The sequence below is a fragment of the Musca autumnalis genome, unplaced genomic scaffold (genome assembly GCF_047663935.1).
Source record: "Musca autumnalis isolate F117 unplaced genomic scaffold, ASM4766393v1 scaffold_1, whole genome shotgun sequence".
Lineage (NCBI taxonomy): Eukaryota > Metazoa > Arthropoda > Insecta > Diptera > Muscidae > Musca > Musca autumnalis.
This window is the reverse complement of record NW_027411644.1, coordinates 165,345,250-165,366,322: the sequence shown is the minus strand read 5'-3', so window position 1 is coordinate 165,366,322 and position 21,073 is coordinate 165,345,250.

Below are 21,073 nucleotides of genomic sequence, written 5' to 3'. Positions count from 1 at the left end.
CCGGTGAACTTTTGTATTGGGAAAGTCATGCCCGGTGAACTTTTGTATTGGGAAAGTCATGCCCGGTGAACTTTTGTATTGGGAAAGTCATGCCCGGTGAACTTTTGTATTGGCAAATTCATGCCCGGTGAACATTTGTATTGGGAAAGTCATGCCCGGTGAACTTTTGTATTGAGAAAGTCATGCCCGGTGAACTTTTGTATTGGGAAAGTCATGCCCGGTGAACTTTTGTATTGGCAAAGTCATGCCCGGTGAACTTTTGTATTGGGAATTCATCTCCGGTGAACTTTTGTATTGGCAAAGTCATGCCCGGTGAACATTTGTATTGGGAAAGTCATGCCCGGTGAACTTTTGTATTGAGAAAGTCATGCCCGGTGAACTTTTGTATTGGGAAAGTCATCTCCGGTGAACTTTTGTATTGGGAAAGTCATGCCCGGTGAACTTTTGTATTGGGAAAGTCATGCCCGGTGAACTTTTGCATTGGGAAAGTCATGCCCGGTGAACTTTTGTATTGGGAAAGTCATGCCCGGTGAACTTTTGTATTGGGAAAGTCATGCCCGGTGAATTTTGTATTGGGAAAGTCATCTCCGGTGAACTTTTGTATGGGAAAAGTCATCTCCGGTGAACTTTTGTATTTTGAAAGTCATGCCCGGTGAACTTTTGTATTGGGAAAGTCATGCCCGGTGAACTTTTGTATTGGGAAAGTCATGCCCGGTGAACTTTTGTATTGGGAAAGTCATGCCCTGTGAACTTTTGTATTGGGAAAGTCATGCCCGGTGAACTTTTGTATTGGGAAAGTCATATCCGGTGAACTTTTGTATGGGAAAAGTCATCTCCGGTGAACTCTTGTATTTTGAAAGTCATGCCCGGTGAACTTTTTTATTGGGAAAGTCATCTCCGGTGAACTTTTGTATTGGAAAAGTCATGCCCGGTGAACTTTTGTATTGGGAAAGTCATGCCCGGTGAACTTTTGTATTGGGAAAGTCATGCCCGGTGAACTTTTGTATTGGGAAAGTCATGCCCGGTGAACTTTTGTATTGGCAAATTCATGCCCGGTGAACATTTGTATTGGGAAAGTCATGCCCGGTGAACTTTTGTATTGAGAAAGTCATGCCCAATGAACTTTTGTATTGGGAAAGTCATGCCCGGTGAACTTTTGTATTGGCAAAGTCATGCCCGGTGAACTTTTGTATTGGGAAAGTCATCTCCGGTGAACTTTTGTATTGGCAAAGTCATGCCCGGTGAACTTTTGTATTGGGAAAGTCATGCCCGGTGAACTTTTATATTGAACATTGTATTGGGTGAACATTTGTATTGGGAAAGTCATCCCCGTTGAACTTTTGTATTGGGAAAGTCATGCCCGGTGAACTTTTGTATTGGGAAAGTCATGCCCGGTGAACTTTTGTATTGGGAAAGTCATCTCCGGTGAACTTTTGTATTGGGAAAGTCATCTCCGGTGAACTTTTGTATTGGCAAAGTCATGCCCGGGGAACATTTGTATTGGGAAAGTCATCTCCGGTGAACTTTTGTATTGGCAAAGTCATGCCCGGTGAACTTTTGTATTGGGAAAGTCATGCCCGGTGAACTTTTGTATGGGAAAAGTCATCTCCGGTGAACTTTTGTATTGGGAAAGTCATGCCCGGTGAACTTTTGTATTGGGAAAGTCATGCCCGGTGAACTTTTGTATTGGGAAAGTCATGCCCGGTGAACTTTTGTATTGGGAAAGTCATGCCCGGTGAACTTTTGTATTGGGTAAGTCATGCCCGGTGAACTTTTGTATTGGGAAAGTCATGCCCGGTGAAAATTTGTATTGGGAAAGTCATGCCCGGTGAACTTTTGTATTGAGAAAGTCATCTCCGGTGAACTTTTGTATGGGAAAAGTCATGCCTGGTGAACTGTTGTATTGGGAAAGTCATCTCCGGTGAACTTTTGTATTGGGAAAGTCATCTCCGGTGAATTTTTGTATTGGGAAAGTCATCTCCGGTGAACTTTTGTATGGGAAAAGTCATGCCCGGTGAACTTTTGTATTGGGAAAGTCATGCCCGGTGAACTTTTGTATTGGGAAAGTCATGCCCGGTGAACTTTTGTATTGGGAAAGTCATGCCCGGTGAACTTTTGTATTGGGAAAGTCATGCCTGGTGAACATTTGTATTGGGAAAGTCATGCCCGGTGAACTGTTGTATTGGGAAAGTCATGCCCGGTGAACTTTTCTATTGGGAAAGTCATCTCCGGTGAACTTTTGTATTGGCAAAGTCATTTCCGGTGAACTTTTGTATGGGAAAAGTCATCTCCGGTGAACTTTTGTATTGGGAAAGTCATGCCCGGTGAACTTTTGTATTGGGAAAGTCATGCCCGGTGAACTTTTGTATTGGGAAAGTCATCTCCGGTGAACTTTTGTATTGGCAAAGTCATGCCCGGTGAACATTTGTATTGGGAAATTCATGCCCGGTGAACTTTTGTATTGGGAAAGTCATGCCCGGTGAACTTTTGTATTGGGAAAGTCATGCCCGGTGAACTTTTGTATTGGGAAAGTCATGCCCGGTGAACTTTTGTATTGGGAAAGTCATGCCTGGTGAACATTTGTATTGGGAAAGTCATGCCCGGTGAACTTTTGTATGGGAAAAGTCATCTCCGGTGAACTTTTGTATTGGGAAAGTCATGCCCGGTGAACTTTTGTATTGGGAAAGTCATGCCCGGTGAACTTTTGTATTGGGAAAGTCATGCCCGGTGAACTTTTGTATTGGGAAAGTCATGCCCGGTGAACTTTTGTATTGGGAAAGTCATCTCCGGTGATTTTTTGTATTGGGAAAGTCATGCCCGGTGAACTTTTGTATTGGGAAAGTCATGCCCGGTGAACTTTTGTATTGGGAAAGTCATGCCCTGTGAACTTTTGTATTGGGAAAGTCATGCCCGGTGAACATTTGTATTGGGAAAGTCATGCCCGGTGAACTTTTGTATTGGGAAAGTCATGCCCGGTGAACTTTTGCATTGGGAAAGTCATGCCCGGTGAACTTTTGTATTGGGAAAGTCATGCCCGGTGAACTTTTGTATTGGGAAAGTCATGCCCGGTGAACTTTTGTATTGGGAAAGTCATCTCCGGTGATTTTTTGTATTGGGAAAGTCATGCCCGGTGAACTTTTGTATTGGGAAAGTCATGCCCGGTGAACTTTTGTATTGGGAAAGTCATGCCCTGTGAACTTTTGTATTGGGAAAGTCATGCCCGGTGAACATTTGTATTGGGAAAGTCATGCCCGGTGAACTTTTGTATTGGGAAAGTCATGCCCGGTGAACTTTTGCATTGGGAAAGTCATGCCCGGTGAACTTTTGTATTGGGAAAGTCATCTCCGGTGATTTTTTGTATTGGGAAAGTCATGCCCGGTGAACTTTTGTATTGGGAAAGTCATGCCCGGTGAACTTTTGTATTGGGAAAAGTCATGCCTGGTGAACTTTTGTATTAGGAAAGTCATGCCCGGTGAACTTTTGTATTGGGAAAGTCATGCCCGGTGAACTTTTGTATTGGGATAGTCATGCCCGGTGAACTTTTGTATTGGGAAAGTCATCTCCGGTGAACTTTTGTATTGGGAAAGTCATGCCCGGTGAACTTTTGTATTGGGAAAGTCATGCCCGGTGAACTTTTGTATTGGGAAAAGTCATGCCTGGTGAACTTTTGTATTAGGAAAGTCATGCCCGGTGAACTTTTGTATTGGCAAAGTCATGCCCGGTGAAATTTTGTATTGGGAAAGTCATGCCCGGTGAACTTTTGTATTGGGAAAGTCATGCCCGGTGAACTTTTGTATTGGGAAAGTCATCTCCGGTGAACTTTTGTATTGGGAAAGTCATGCCCGGTAAAATTTTGTATTGGGAAAGTCATGCCCGGTGAACTTTTGTATTGGGAAAGTCATGCCCGGTGAACTTTTGTATTGGGAAAGTCATGCCCGGTGAACTTTTGTATTGGGAAAGTCATGCCCGGTGAACTTTTGTATTGGGAAAGTCATCTCCGGTGAACTTTTGTATTGGCAAAGTCATGCCCGGTGAACATTTGTATTGGGAAATTCATGCCCGGTGAACTTTTGTATTGGGAAAGTCATCTCCGGTGAACTTTTATATTGGGAAAGTCATGCCCGGTGAACTTTTGTATTGGGAAAGTCATGCCCGGTGAACTTTTGTATGGGAAAAGTCATCTCCGGTGAACTTTTGTATTTGGGAAAGTCATGCCCGGTGAACTTTTGTATTGGGAAAGTCATGCCCGGTGAACTTTTGTATTGGGAAAGTCATCTCCGGTGAACTTTTGTATTGGGAAAGTCATGCCCGGTGAACTTTTGTATTGGGAAAGTCATCTCCGGTGATTTTTTGTACTTATGCCCGGTGAACTTTTGTATTGGGAAAGTCATGCCCGGTGAACTTTTGTATTGGGAAAGTCATCTCCGGTGAACTTTTGTATTGGCAAAGTCATGCCCGGTGAACTTTTGTATTGGGAAAGTCATGCCCGGTGAACTTTTGTGTTGGGAAAACCATGCCCGGTGAACATTTGTATTGGAAAAGTCATCTCCGGTGAACTTTTGTATTGGGAAAGTCATGCCCGGTGAACTTTTGTATTGGGAAAGTCATCTCCGGTGAACATTTGTATTGGGAAAGTCATGCCCGGTGAACTTTTGTATTGGGAAAGTCATCTCCGGTGAACTTTTGTATTGGCAAAGTCATGCCCGCTGAACTTTTGTATTGGGAAAGTCATGCCCGGTGAACTTTTGTATTGGGAAAGTCATGCCCAGTGAACTTTTGTATTGGGAAAGTCATGCCCGGTGAACTTTTGTATTGGGAAAAGTCATGCCTGGTGAACTTTTGTATTAGGAAAGTCATGCCCGGTGAACTTTTGTATTGGCAAAGTCATGCCCGGTGAAATTTTGTATTGGGAAAGTCATGCCCGGTGACCTTTTGTATTGGGTAAGTCATGCCCGGTGAACTTTTGTATTGGGAAAGTCATCTCCGGTGAACTTTTGTATTGGGAAAGTCATGCCCGGTGAAATTTTGTATTGGGAAAGTCATGCCCGGTGAACTTTTGTATTGGGAAAGTCATGCCCGGTGAACTTTTGTATTGGGAAAGTCATTCCCGGTGAACTTTTGTATTGGGAAAGTCATCTCCGGTGAACTTTTGTATTGGCAAAGTCATGCCTGGTGAACTTTTGTATTAGGAAAGTCATGCCCGGTGAACTTTTGTATTGGGAAAGTCATGCCCGGTGAACTTTTGTATTGGGAAAGTCATGCCCGGTGAACTTTTGTATTGGGAAAGTCATCTCCGGTGAACTTTTGTATTGAGAAAGTCATGCCCGGTGAACTTTTGTATTGGGAAAGTCATGCCCGGTGAAATTTTGTATTGGGAAAGTCATCTCCGGTGAACTTTTGTATTGGCAAAGTCATGCCCGGTGAACATTTGTATTGGGAAATTCATGCCCGGTGAACTTTTGTATTGGGAAAGTCATCTCCGGTGAACTTTTGTATTGGGAAAGTCATGCCCGGTGAACTTTTGTATTGGGAAAGTCATGCCCGGTGAACTTTTGTATGGGAAAAGTCATCTCCGGTGAACTTTTGTATTTGGGAAAGTCATGCCCGGTGAACTTTTGTATTGGGAAAGTCATGCCCGGTGAACTTTTGTATTGGGAAAGTCATCTCCGGTGAACTTTTGTATTGGGAAAGTCATGCCCGGTGAACTTTTGTATTGGGAAAGTCATCTCCGGTGATTTTTTGTATTGGGAAAGTCATCTCCGGTGAACTTTTGTATTGGGAAAGTCATGCCCGGTGAACTTTTGTATTGGGAAAAGTCATGCCTGGTGAACTTTTGTATTAGGAAAGTCATGCCCGGTGAACTTTTGTATTGGGAAAGTCATGCCCGGTGAACTTTTGTATTGGGAAAGTCATGCCCGGTGAACTTTTGTATTGGGAAAGTCATCTCCGGTGAACTTTTGTATTGGGAAAGTCATGCCCGGTGAACTTTTGTATTGGGAAAGTCATGCCCGGTGAACTTTTTTATTGGGAAAAGTCATGCCTGGTGAACTTTTGTATTAGGAAAGTCATGCCCGGTGAACTTTTGTATTGGCAAAGTCATGCCCGGTGAAATTTTGTATTGGGAAAGTCATGCCCGGGGAACTTTTGTGTTGGGAAAGTCATGCCCGGGGAACTTTTGTGTTGGGAAAACCATGCCCGGTGAACATTTGTATTGGAAAAGTCATCTCCGGTGAACTTTTGTATTGGGAAAGTCATGCCCGGTGAACTTTTGTATTGGGAAAGTCATCTCCGGTGAACATTTGTATTGGGAAAGTCATGCCCGGTGAACTTTTGTATTGGCAAAGTCATGCCCGCTGAACTTTTGTATTGGGAAAGTCATGCCCGGTGAACTTTTGTATTGGGAAAGTCATCTCCGGTGAACTTTTGTATTGGGAAAGTCATCTCAGGTGATTTTTTGTACTTATGCCCGGTGAACTTTTGTATTGGGAAAGTCATCTCCGGTGAACTTTTGTATTGGCAAAGTCATGCCCGGTGAACTTTTGTATTGGGAAAGTCATGCCCGGTGAACTTTTGTGTTGGGAAAACCATGCCCGGTGAACATTTGTATTGGAAAAGTCATCTCCGGTGAACTTTTGTATTGGGAAAGTCATCTCCGGTGAACATTTGTATTGGGAAAGTCATGCCCGGTGAACTTTTGTATTGGGAAAGTCATCTCCGGTGAACTTTTGTATTGGCAAAGTCATGCCCGCTGAACTTTTGTATTGGGAAAGTCATGCCCGGTGAACTTTTGTATTGGGAAAGTCATCTCCGGTGAACTTTTGTATTGGGAAAGTCATCTCCGGTGAACTTTTGTATTGGGAAAGTCATGCCCGGTGAACTTTTGTATTGGGAAAGTCATGCCCGGTGAACTTTTGTATTGGGAAAGTCATGCCCGGTGAACTTTTGTATTGGGAAAGTCATGCCCGGTGAACTTTTGTATTGGGAAAAGTCATGCCTGGTGAACTTTTGTATTAGGAAAGTCATGCCCGGTGAACTTTTGTATTGGCAAAGTCATGCCCGGTGAAATTTTGTATTGGGAAAGTCATGCCCGGTGAACTTTTGTATTGGGAAAGTCATGCCCGGTGAACTTTTGTATTGGGAAAGTCATCTCCGGTGAACTTTTGTATTGGGAAAGTCATGCCCGGTGAAATTTTGTATTGGGAAAGTCATGCCCGGTGAACTTTTGTATTGGGAAAGTCATGCCCGGTGAACTTTTGTATTGGGAAAGTCATTCCCGGTGAACTTTTGTATTGGGAAAGTCATCTCCGGTGAACTTTTGTATTGGCAAAGTCATGCCCGGTGAACATTTGTATTGGGAAATTCATGCCCGGTGAACTTTTGTATTGGGAAAGTCATCTCCGGTGTACTTTTGTATTGGGAAAGTCATGCCCGGTAAACTTTTGTATTGAGAAAGTCATGCCCGGTGAACTTTTGTATTGGGAAAGTCATGCCCGGTGAACTTTTGTATTGGGAAAGTCATGCCCGGTGAACTTTTGTATTGGGAAAGTCATGCCCGGTGAACTTTTGTATTGGGAAAGTCATGCCCGGTGAACTTTTGTATGGGAAAAGTCATCTCCGGTGAACTTTTGTATTGGGAAAGTCATGCCCGGTGAACTTTTGTATTGGGAAAGTCATGCCCGGTGAACTTTTGTATTGGGAAAGTCATGCCAAGTGAACTTTTGTATTGGGAAAGTCATGCCCGGTGAACTGTTGTATTGGGAAAGTCATGCCCGGTGAACTTTTCTATTGGGAAAGTCATCTCCGGTGAACTTTTGTATTGGCAAAGTCATCTCCGGTGAACTTTTGTATGGGAAAAGTCATCTCCGGTGAACTTTTGTATTGGGAAAGTCATGCCCGGTGAACTTTTGTATTGGGAAAGTCATGCCCGGTGAACTTTTGTATTGGGAAAGTCATCTCCGGTGAACTTTTGTATTGGCAAAGTCATGCCCGGTGAACATTTGTATTGGGAAATTCATGCCCGGTGAACTTTTGTATTGGCAAAGTCATTCCCGGTGAACTTTTGTATTGGGAAAGTCAAGCCCGGTGAACTTTTGTATTGGGAAAGTCATCTCCGGTGAACTTTTGTATTGGCAAAGTCATGCCCGGTGAACATTTGTATTGGAAAATTCATGCCCGGTGAACTTTTGTATTGGGAAAGTCATGCCCGGTGAACTTTTGTATTGGCAAAGTCATGCCCGGTGAACTTTTGTATTGGGAAAGTCATGCCCGGTGAACTTTTGTATTGGGAAAGTCATGCCCGGTGAACTTTTGTATTGGGAAAGTCATCTCCGGTGATTTTTTGTATTGGGAAAGTCATGCCCGGTGAACTTTTGTATTGGGAAAGTCATGCCCGGTGAACTTTTGTATTGGGAAAGTCATGCCAAGTGAACTTTTGTATTGGGAAAGTCATGCCCGGTGAACATTTGTATTGGGAAAGTCATGCCCGGTGAACTTTTGTATTGGGAAAGTCATGCCCGGTGAACTTTTGCATTGGGAAAGTCATGCCCGGTGAACTTTTGTATTGGGAAAGTCATCTCCGGTGATTTTTTGTATTGGGAAAGTCATGCCCGGTGAACTTTTGTATTGGGAAAGTCATGCCCGGTGAACTTTTGTATTGGGAAAAGTCATGCCTGGTGAACTTTTGTATTAGGAAAGTCATGCCCGGTGAACTTTTGTATTGGGAAAGTCATGCCCGGTGAACTTTTGTATTGGGAAAGTCATACCCGGTGAACTTTTGTATTGGGAAAGTCATCTCCGGTGAACTTTTGTATTGGGAAAGTCATGCCCGGTGAACTTTTGTATTGGGAAAGTCATGCCCGGTGAACTTTTGTATTGGGAAAAGTCATGCCTGGTGAACTTTTGTATTAGGAAAGTCATGCCCGGTGAACTTTTGTATTGGCAAAGTCATGCCCGGTGAACTTTTGTATTGGGAAAGTCATGCCCGGTGAACTTTTGTATTGGGAAAGTCATGCCCGGTGAACTTTTGTATTGGGAAAGTCATGCCCGGTGAACTTTTGTATTGGGAAAGTCATCTCCGGTGAACTTTTGTATTGGCAAAGTCATGCCCGGTGAACATTTGTATTGGGAAATTCATGCCCGGTGAACTTTTGTATTGGGAAAGTCATCTCCGGTGAACTTTTGTATTGGGAAAGTCATGCCCGGTGAACTTTTGTATTGGGAAAGTCATGCCCGGTGAACTTTTGTATGGGAAAAGTCATCTCCGGTGAACTTTTGTATTTGGGAAAGTCATGCCCGGTGAACTTTTGTATTGGGAAAGTCATGCCCGGTGAACTTTTGTATTGGGAAAGTCATCTCCGGTGAACTTTTGTATTGGGAAAGTCATGCCCGGTGAACTTTTGTATTGGGAAAGTCATCTCCGGTGATTTTTTGTACTTATGCCCGGTGAACTTTTGTATTGGGAAAGTCATGCCCGGTGAACTTTTGTATTGGGAAAGTCATCTCCGGTGAACGTTTGTATTGGCAAAGTCATGCCCGGTGAACTTTTGTATTGGGAAAGTCATGCCCGGTGAACTTTTGTGTTGGGAAAACCATGCCCGGTGAACATTTGTATTGGAAAAGTCATCTCCGGTGAACTTTTGTATTGGGAAAGTCATGCCCGGTGAACTTTTGTATTGGGAAAGTCATCTCCGGTGAACATTTGTATTGGGAAAGTCATGCCCGGTGAACTTTTGTATTGGGAAAGTCATCTCCGGTGATTTTTTGTATTGGGAAAGTCATGCCCGGTGAACTTTTGTATTGGGAAAGTCATGCCCGGAGAACTTTTGTATTGGGAAAGTCATGCCAAGTGAACTTTTGTATTGGGAAAGTCATGCCCGGTGAACATTTGTATTGGGAAAGTCATGCCCGGTGAACTTTTGTATTGGGAAAGTCATGCCCGGTGAACTTTTGCATTGGGAAAGTCATGCCCGGTGAACTTTTGTATTGGGAAAGTCATCTCCGGTGATTTTTTGTATTGGGAAAGTCATGCCCGGTGAACTTTTGTATTGGGAAAGTCATGCCCGGTGAACTTTTGTATTGGGAAAAGTCATGCCTGGTGAACTTTTGTATTGGGAAAGTCATGCCCGGTGAACTTTTGTATTGGGAAAGTCATACCCGGTGAACTTTTGTATTGGGAAAGTCATCTCCGGTGAACTTTTGTATTGGGAAAGTCATGCCCGGTGAACTTTTGTATTGGGAAAGTCATGCCCGGTGAACTTTTGTATTGGGAAAAGTCATGCCTGGTGAACTTTTGTATTAGGAAAGTCATGCCCGGTGAACTTTTGTATTGGCAAAGTCATGCCCGGTGAACTTTTGTATTGGGAAAGTCATGCCCGGTGAACTTTTGTATTGGGAAAGTCATGCCCGGTGAACTTTTGTATTGGGAAAGTCATGCCCGGTGAACTTTTGTATTGGGAAAGTCATCTCCGGTGAACTTTTGTATTGGCAAAGTCATGCCCGGTGAACATTTGTATTGGGAAATTCATGCCCGGTGAACTTTTGTATTGGGAAAGTCATGCCCGGTGAACTTTTGTATGGGAAAAGTCATCTCCGGTGAACTTTTGTATTTGGGAAAGTCATGCCCGGTGAACTTTTGTATTGGGAAAGTCATGCCCGGTGAACTTTTGTATTGGGAAAGTCATCTCCGGTGAACTTTTGTATTGGGAAAGTCATGCCCGGTGAACTTTTGTATTGGGAAAGTCATCTCCGGTGATTTTTTGTACTTATGCCCGGTGAACTTTTGTATTGGGAAAGTCATGCCCGGTGAACTTTTGTATTGGGAAAGTCATCTCCGGTGAACTTTTGTATTGGCAAAGTCATGCCCGGTGAACTTTTGTATTGGGAAAGTCATGCCCGGTGAACTTTTGTGTTGGGAAAACCATGCCCGGTGAACATTTGTATTGGAAAAGTCATCTCCGGTGAACTTTTGTATTGGGAAAGTCATGCCCGGTGAACTTTTGTATTGGGAAAGTCATCTCCGGTGAACATTTGTATTGGGAAAGTCATGCCCGGTGAACTTTTGTATTGGGAAAGTCATCTCCGGTGAACTTTTGTATTGGCAAAGTCATGCCCGCTGAACTTTTGTATTGGGAAAGTCATGCCCGGTGAACTTTTGTATTGGGAAAGTCATCTCCGGTGAACTTTTGTATTGGGAAAGTCATCTCCGGTGAACTTTTGTATTGGGAAAGTCATGCCCGGTGAACTTTTGTATTGGGAAAGTCATGCCCGGTGAACTTTTGTATTGGGAAAGTCATGCCCGGTGAACTTTTGTATTGGGAAAGTCATGCCCGGTGAACTTTTGTATTGGGAAAAGTCATGCCTGGTGAACTTTTGTATTAGGAAAGTCATGCCCGGTGAACTTTTGTATTGGCAAAGTCATGCCCGGTGAAATTTTGTATTGGGAAAGTCATGCCCGGTGAACTTTTGTATTGGGAAAGTCATGCCCGGTGAACTTTTGTATTGGGAAAGTCATCTCCGGTGAACTTTTGTATTGGGAAAGTCATGCCCGGTGAAATTTTGTATTGGGAAAGTCATGCCCGGTGAACTTTTGTATTGGGAAAGTCATGCCCGGTGAACTTTTGTATTGGGAAAGTCATTCCCGGTGAACTTTTGTATTGGGAAAGTCATCTCCGGTGAACTTTTGTATTGGCAAAGTCATGCCCGGTGAACATTTGTATTGGGAAATTCATGCCCGGTGAACTTTTGTATTGGGAAAGTCATCTCCGGTGAACTTTTGTATTGGGAAAGTCATGCCCGGTAAACTTTTGTATTGAGAAAGTCATGCCCGGTGAACTTTTGTATTGGGAAAGTCATGCCCGGTGAACTTTTGTATTGGGAAAGTCATGCCCGGTGAACTTTTGTATTGGGAAAGTCATGCCCGGTGAACTTTTGTATTGGGAAAGTCATGCCCGGTGAACTTTTGTATGGGAAAAGTCATCTCCGGTGAACTTTTGTATTGGGAAAGTCATGCCCGGTGAACTTTTGTATTGGGAAAGTCATGCCCGGTGAACTTTTGTATTGGCAAAGTCATCTCCGGTGAACTTTTGTATTGGGAAAGTCATGTCCGGTGAACTTTTGCATTGGGAAAGTCATGCCCGGTGAACTTTTGTATTGAGAAAGTCATCTCCGGTGAACTTTTGTATGGGAAAAGTCATGCCTGGTGAACTGTTGTATTGGGAAAGTCATCTCCGGTGAACTTTTGTATTGGGAAAGTCATCTCCGGTGAATTTTTGTATTGGGAAAGTCATCTCCGGTGAACTTTTGTATGGGAAAAGTCATGCCCGGTGAACTTTTGTATTGGGAAAGTCATGCCCGGTGAACTTTTGTATTGGGAAAGTCATGCCCGGTGAACTTTTGTATTGGGAAAGTCATGCCCGGTGAACTTTTGTATTGGGAAAGTCATGCCCGGTGAACATTTGTATTGGGAAAGTCATGCCCGGTGAACTGTTGTATTGGGAAAGTCATGCCCGGTGAACTTTTCTATTGGGAAAGTCATGCCCGGTGAACTTTTGTATTGGGAAAGTCATCTCCGGTGAACTTTTGTATTGGCAAAGTCATGCCCGGTGAACATTTGTATTGGGAAATTCATGCCCGGTGAACTTTTGTATTGGGAAAGTCATCTCCGGTGAACTTTTGTATTGGGAAAGTCATGCCCTGTGAACTTTTGTATTGGGAAAGTCATGCCCGGTGAACTTTTGTATGGGAAAAGTCATCTCCGGTGAACTTTTGTATTTGGGAAAGTCATGCCCGGTGATTTTTTGTATTGGGAAAGTCATGCCCGGTGAACTTTTGTATTGGGAAAGTCATGCCCGGTGAACTTTTGTATGGGAAAAGTCATCTCCGGTGAACTTTTGTATTTGGGAAAGTCATGCCCGGTGAACTTTTGTATTGGGAAAGACATGCCCGGTGAACTTTTGTATTGGGAAAGTCATCTCCGGTGAACTTTTGTATTGGGAAAGTCATGCCCGGTGAACTTTTGTATTGGGAAAGTCATCTCCGGTGATTTTTTGTACTTATGCCCGGTGAACTTTTGTATTGGGAAAGTCATGCCCGGTGAACTTTTGTATTGGGAAAGTCATCTCCGGTGAACTTTTGTATTGGCAAAGTCATGCCCGGTGAACTTTTGTATTGGGAAAGTCATGCCCGGTGAACTTTTGTGTTGGGAAAACCATGCCCGGTGAACATTTGTATTGGAAAAGTCATCTCCGGTGAACTTTTGTATTGGGAAAGTCATGCCCGGTGAACTTTTGTATTGGGAAAGTCATCTCCGGTGAACATTTGTATTGGGAAAGTCATGCCCGGTGAACTTTTGTATTGGGAAAGTCATCTCCGGTGAACTTTTGTATTGGCAAAGTCATGCCCGCTGAACTTTTGTATTGGGAAAGTCATGCCCGGTGAACTTTTGTATTGGGAAAGTCATCTCCGGTGAACTTTTGTATTGGGAAAGTCATCTCCGGTGAACTTTTGTATTGGGAAAGTCATGCCCGGTGAACTTTTGTATTGGGAAAGTCATGCCCGGTGAACTTTTGTATTGGGAAAGTCATGCCCGGTGAACTTTTGTATTTGGAAAGTCATGCCCGGTGAACTTTTGTATTGGGAAAGTCATGCCCGGTGAACTTTTGTATTGGGAAAAGTCATGCCTGGTGAACTTTTGTATTAGGAAAGTCATGCCCGGTGAACTTTGTATTGGCAAAGTCATGCCCGGTGAAATTTTGTATTGGGAAAGTCATGCCCGGTGAACTTTTGTATTGGGAAAGTCATCTCCGGTGAACTTTTGTATTGGGAAAGTCATGCCCGGTGAAATTTTGTATTGGGAAAGTCATGCCCGGTGAACTTTTGTATTGGGAAAGTCATGCCCGGTGAACTTTTGTATTGGGAAAGTCATTCCCGGTGAACTTTTGTATTGGGAAAGTCATCTCCGGTGAACTTTTGTATTGGCAAAGTCATGCCCGGTGAACATTTGTATTGGGAAATTCATGCCCGGTGAACTTTTGTATTGGGAAAGTCATCTCCGGTGAACTTTTGTATTGGGAAAGTCATGCCCGGTAAACTTTTGTATTGAGAAAGTCATGCCCGGTGAACTTTTGTATTGGGAAAGTCATGCCCGGTGAACTTTTGTATTGGGAAAGTCATGCCCGGTGAACTTTTGTATTGGGAAAGTCATGCCCGGTGAACTTTTGTATTGGGAAAGTCATGCCCGGTGAACTTTTGTATGGGAAAAGTCATCTCCGGTGAACTTTTGTATTGGGAAAGTCATGCCCGGTGAACTTTTGTATTGGGAAAGTCATGCCCGGTGAACTTTTGTATTGGCAAAGTCATCTCCGGTGAACTTTTGTATTGGGAAAGTCATGCCCGGTGAACTTTTGCATTGGGAAAGTCATGCCCGGTGAACTTTTGTATTGGGAAAGTCATGCCCGGTGAACTTTTGTATTGGCAAATTCATGCCCGGTGAACATTTGTATTGGGAAAGTCATGCCCGGTGAACTTTTGTATTGAGAAAGTCATGCCCGGTGAACTTTTGTATTGGGAAAGTCATGCCCGGTGAACTTTTGTATTGGCAAAGTCATGCCCGGTGAACTTTTGTATTGGGAAAGTCATCTCCGGTGAACTTTTGTATTGGCAAAGTCATGCCCGGTGAACTTTTGTATTGGGAAAGTCATGCCCGGTGAACTTTTGTATTGGGAAAGTCATGCCCGGTGAACTTTTGCATTGGGAAAGTCATGCCCGGTGAATTTTGTATTGGGAAAGTCATGCCCGGTGAACATTTGTATTGGGAAAGTCATGCCCGGTGAACTTTTGTATTGGGAAAGTCATGCCCGGTGAACTTTTGTATTGGGAAAGTCATCTCCGGTGATTTTTTGTACTTATGCCCGGTGAACTTTTGTATTGGGAAAGTCATGCCCGGTGAACTTTTGTATTGGGAAAGTCATCTCCGGTGAACTTTTGTATTGGCAAAGTCATGCCCGGTGAACTTTTGTATTGGGAAAGTCATGCCCGGTGAACTTTTGTGTTGGGAAAACCATGCCCGGTGAACATTTGTATTGGAAAAGTCATCTCCGGTGAACTTTTGTATTGGGAAAGTCATGCCCGGTGAACTTTTGTATTGGGAAAGTCATCTCCGGTGATTTTTTGTACTTATGCCCGGTGAACTTTTGTATTGGGAAAGTCATGCCCGGTGAACTTTTGTATTGGGAAAGTCATCTCCGGTGAACTTTTGTATTGGCAAAGTCATGCCCGGTGAACTTTTGTATTGGGAAAGTCATGCCCGGTGAACTTTTGTGTTGGGAAAACCATGCCCGGTGAACATTTGTATTGGAAAAGTCATCTCCGGTGAACTTTTGTATTGGCAAAGTCATGCCCGGTGAACATTTGTATTGGGAAAGTCATGCCCGGTGAACTTTTGTATTGGGAAAGTCATGCCCGGTGAACTTTTGTATTGGGAAAGTCATCTCCGGTGATTTTTTGTACTTATGCCCGGTGAACTTTTGTATTGGGAAAGTCATGCCCGGTGAACTTTTGTATTGGGAAAGTCATGCCCGGTGAACTTTTGTATTGGGAAAGTCATGCCCGGTGAACTTTTGTATTGGGAAAGTCATGCCCGGTGAACTTTTGTGTTGGGAAAACCATGCCCGGTGAACATTTGTATTGGAAAAGTCATCTCCGGTGAAATTTGTATTGGGAAAGTCATGCCCGGTGAACTTTTGTATTGGGAAAGTCATCTCCGGTGATTTTTTGTACTTATGCCCGGTGAACTTTTGTATTGGGAAAGTCATCTCCGGTGATTTTTTGTACTTATGCCCGGTGAACTTTTGTATTGGGAAAGTCATGCCCGGTGAAATTTGTATTGGGAAAGTCATCTCCGGTGAACTTTTGTATTGGCAAAGTCATGCCCGGTGAACTTTTGTATTGGGAAAGTCATGCCCGGTGAACTTTTGTGTTGGGAAAACCATGCCCGGTGAACATTTGTATTGGAAAAGTCATCTCCGGTGAACTTTTGTATTGGGAAAGTCATGCCCGGTGAACTTTTGTATTGGGAAAGTCATCTCCGGTGAACATTTGTATTGGGAAAGTCATGCCCGGTGAACTTTTGTATTGGGAAAGTCATCTCCGGTGAACTTTTGTATTGGCAAAGTCATGCCCGCTGAACTTTTGTATTGGGAAAGTCATGCCCGGTGAACTTTTGTATTGGGAAAGTCATGCCCAGTGAACTTTTGTATTGGGAAAGTCATGCCCGGTGAACTTTTGTATTGGAAAAGTCATGCCTGGTGAACTTTTGTATTAGCAAAGTCATGCCCGGTGAACTTTTGTATTGGCAAAGTCATGCCCGGTGAAATTTTGTATTGGGAAAGTCATGCCCGGTGAACTTTTGTATTGGGAAAGTCATGCCCGGTGAACTTTTGTATTGGGAAAGTCATCTCCGGTGAACTTTTGTATTGGGAAAGTCATGCCCGGTGAAATTTTGTATTGGGAAAGTCATGCCCGGTGAACTTTTGTATTGGGAAAGTCATGCCCGGTGAACTTTTGTATTGGGAAAGTCATTCCCGGTGAACTTTTGTATTGGGAAAGTCATCTCCGGTGAACTTTTGTATTGGCAAAGTCATGCCTGGTGAACTTTTGTATTAGGAAAGTCATGCCCGGTGAACTTTTGTATTGGGAAAGTCATGCCCGGTGAACTTTTGTATTGGGAAAGTCATGCCCGGTGAACTTTTGTATTGGGAAAGTCATCTCCGGTGAACTTTTGTATTGGGAAAGTCATGCCCGGTGAACTTTTGTATTGGGAAAGTCATGCCCGGTGAAATTTTGTATTGGGAAAGTCATCTCCGGTGAACTTTTGTATTGGCAAAGTCATGCCCGGTGAACTTTTGTATTGGGAAAGTCATGCCCGGTGAACTTTTGTATTGGGAAAGTCATGCCAAGTGAACTTTTGTATTGGGAAAGTCATGCCCGGTGAACTGTTGTATTGGGAAAGTCATGCCCGGTGAACTTTTCTATTGGGAAAGTCATCTCCGGTGAACTTTTGTATTGGCAAAGTCATCTCCGGTGAACTTTTGTATGGGAAAAGTCATCTCCGGTGAACTTTTGTATTGGGAAAGTCATGCCCGGTGAACATTTGTATTGGGAAATTCATGCCCGGTGAACTTTTGTATTGGCAAAGTCATGCCCGGTGAACTTTTGTATTGGGAAAGTCAAGCCCGGTGAACTTTTGTATTGGGAAAGTCATCTCCGGTGAACTTTTGTATTGGCAAAGTCATGCCCGGTGAACATTTGTATTGGTAAATTCATGCCCGGTGAACTTTTGTATTGGGAAAGTCATGCCCGGTGAACTTTTGTATTGGCAAAGTCATGCCCGGTGAACTTTTGTATTGGGAAAGTCATGCCCGGTGAACTTTTGTATTGGGAAAGTCATGCCCGGTGAACTTTTGTATTGGGAAAGTCATCTCCGGTGATTTTTTGTATTGGGAAAGTCATGCCCGGTGAACTTTTGTATTGGGAAAGTCATGCCCGGTGAACTTTTGTATTGGGAAAGTCATGCCAAGTGAACTTTTGCATTGGGAAAGTCATGCCCGGTGAACATTTGTATTGGGAAAGTCATGCCCGGTGAACTTTTGTATTGGGAAAGTCATGCCCGGTGAACTTTTGCATTGGGAAAGTCATGCCCGGTGAACTTTTGTATTGGGAAAGTCATCTCCGGTGATTTTTTGTATTGGGAAAGTCATGCCCGGTGAACTTTTGTATTGGGAAAGTCATGCCCGGTGAACTTTTGTATTGGGAAAAGTCATGCCTGGTGAACTTTTGTATTAGGAAAGTCATGCCCGGTGAACTTTTGTAATGGGAAAGTCATGCCCGGTGAACTTTTGTATTGGGAAAGTCATACCCGGTGAACTTTTGTATTGGGAAAGTCATCTCCGGTGAACTTTTGTATTGGGAAAGTCATGCCCGGTGAACTTTTGTATTGGGAAAGTCATGCCCGGTGAACTTTTGTATTGGGAAAAGTCATGCCTGGTGAACTTTTGTATTAGGAAAGTCATGCCCGGTGAACTTTTGTATTGGCAAAGTCATGCCCGGTGAACTTTTGTATTGGGAAAGTCATGCCCGGTGAACTTTTGTATTGGGAAAGTCATGCCCGGTGAACTTTTGTATTGGGAAAGTCATGCCCGGTGAACTTTTGTATTGGGAAAGTCATCTCCGGTGAACTTTTGTATTGGCAAAGTCATGCCCGGTGAACATTTGTATTGGGAAATTCATGCCCGGTGAACTTTTGTATTGGGAAAGTCATCTCCGGTGAACTTTTGTATTGGGAAAGTCATGCCCGGTGAACTTTTGTATTGGGAAAGTCATGCCCGGTGAACTTTTGTATGGGAAAAGTCATCTCCGGTGAACTTTTGTATTTGGGAAAGTCATGCCCGGTGAACTTTTGTATTGGGAAAGTCATGCCCGGTGAACTTTTGTATTGGGAAAGTCATCTCCGGTGAACTTTTGTATTGGGAAAGTCATGCCCGGTGAACTTTTGTATTGGGAAAGTCATCTCCGGTGATTTTTTGTACTTATGCCCGGTGAACTTTTGTATTGGGAAAGTCATGCCCGGTGAACTTTTGTATTGGGAAAGTCATCTCCGGTGAACTTTTGTATTGGCAAAGTCATGCCCGGTGAACTTTTGTATTGGGAAAGTCATGCCCGGTGAACTTTTGTGTTGGGAAAACCATGCCCGGTGAACATTTGTATTGGAAAAGTCATCTCCGGTGAACTTTTGTATTGGGAAAGTCATGCCCGGTGAACTTTTGTATTGGGAAAGTCATCTCCGGTGAACATTTGTATTGGGAAAGTCATGCCCGGTGATCTTTTGTATTGGGAAAGTCATCTCCGGTGAACTTTTGTATTGGCAAAGTCATGCCCGCTGAACTTTTGTATTGGGAAAGTCATGCCCGGTGAACTTTTGTATTGGGAAAGTCATCTCCGGTGAACTTTTGTATTGGGAAAGTCATCTCCGGTGAACTTTTGTATTGGGAAAGTCATGCCCGGTGAACTTTTGTATTGGGAAAGTCATGCCCGGTGAACTTTTGTATTGGGAAAGTCATGCCCGGTGAACTTTTGTATTGGGAAAGTCATGCCCGGTGAACTTTTGTATTGGGAAAAGTCATGCCTGGTGAACTTTTGTATTAGGAAAGTCATGCCCGGTGAACTTTTGTATTGGCAAAGTCATGCCCGGTGAAATTTTGTATTGGGAAAGTCATGCCCGGTGAACTTTTGTATTGGGAAAGTCATGCCCGGTGAACTTTTGTATTGGGAAAGTCATCTCCGGTGAACTTTTGTATTGGGAAAGTCATGCCCGGTGAAATTTTGTATTGGGAAAGTCATGCCCGGTGAACTTTTGTATTGGGAAAGTCATGCCCGGTGAACTTTTGTATTGGGAAAGTCATTCCCGGTGAACTTTTGTATTGGGAAAGTCATCTCCGGTGAACTTTTGTATTGGCAAAGTCATGCCCGGTGAACATTTGTATTGGGAAATTCATGCCCGGTGAACTTTTGTATTGGGAAAGTCATCTCCGGTGAACTTTTGTATTGGGAAAGTCATGCCCGGTAAACTTTTGTATTGAGAAAGTCATGCCCGGTGAACTTTTGTATTGGGAAAGTCATGCCCGGTGAACTTTTGTATTGGGAAAGTCATGCCCGGTGAACTTTTGTATTGGGAAAGTCATGCCCGGTGAACTTTTGTATTGGGAAAGTCATGCCCGGTGAACTTTTGTATGGGAAAAGTCATCTCCGGTGAACTTTTGTATTGGGAAAGTCATGCCCGGTGAACTTTTGTATTGGGAAAGTCATGCCCGGTGAACTTTTGTATTGGCAAAGTCATCTCCGGTGAACTTTTGTATTGGGAAAGTCATGCCCGGTGAACTTTTGCATTGGGAAAGTCATGCCCGGTGAACTTTTGCATTGGGAAAGTCATGCCCGGTGAACTTTTGTATTGGCAAATTCATGCCCGGTGAACATTTGTATTGGGAAAGTCATGCCCGGTGAACTTTTGTATTGAGAAAGTCATGCCCGGTGAACTTGTGTATTGGGAAAGTCATGCCCGGTGAACTTTTGTATTGGCAAAGTCATGCCCGGTGAACTTTTGTATTGGGAAAGTCATCTCCGGTGAACTTTTGTATTGGCAAAGTCATGCCCGGTGAACTTTTGTATTGGGAAAGTCATGCCCGGTGAACTTTTGTATTGGGAAAGTCATGCCCGGTGAACTTTTGCATTGGGAAAGTCATGCCCGGTGAATTTTGTATTGGGAAAGTCATGCCCGGTGAACATTTGTATTGGGAAAGTCATGCCCGGTGAACTTTTGTATTGGGAAAGTCATGCCCGGTGAACTTTTGTATTCGGAAAGTCATGCCCGGTGAACTTTTGTATTGGGAAAGTCATCTCCGGTGAACTTTTGTATTGGGAAAGTCATCTCCGGTGAACTTTTGTATTGGCAAAGTCATGCCCGGTGAACATTTGTATTGGGAAAGTCATCTCCGGTGAACTTTTGTATTGGCAAAGTCATGCCCGGTGAACTTTTGTATTGGGAAAGTCATGCCCGGTGAACTTTTGTATGGGAAAAGTCATCTCCGGTGAACTTTTGTATTGGGAAAGTCATGCCCGGTGAACTTTTGTATTGGGAAAGTCATGCCCGGTGAACTTTTGTATTGGGAAAGTCATGCCCGGTGAACTTTTGTATTGGGAAAGTCATGCCCGGTGAACTTTTGTATTGGGAAAGTCATGCCCGGTGAACTTTTGTATTGGGAAAGTCATGCCCGGTGAACTTTTGTATTGGGAAAGTCATGCCCGGTGAAAATTTGTATTGGGAAAGTCATGCCCGGTGAACTTTTGTATTGAGAAAGTCATCTCCGGTGAACTTTTGTATGGGAAAAGTCATGCCTGGTGAACTGTTGTATTGGGAAAGTCATCTCCGGTGAACTTTTGTATTGGGAAAGTCATCTCCGGTGAATTTTTGTATTGGGAAAGTCATCTCCGGTGAACTTTTGTATGGGAAAAGTCATGCCCGGTG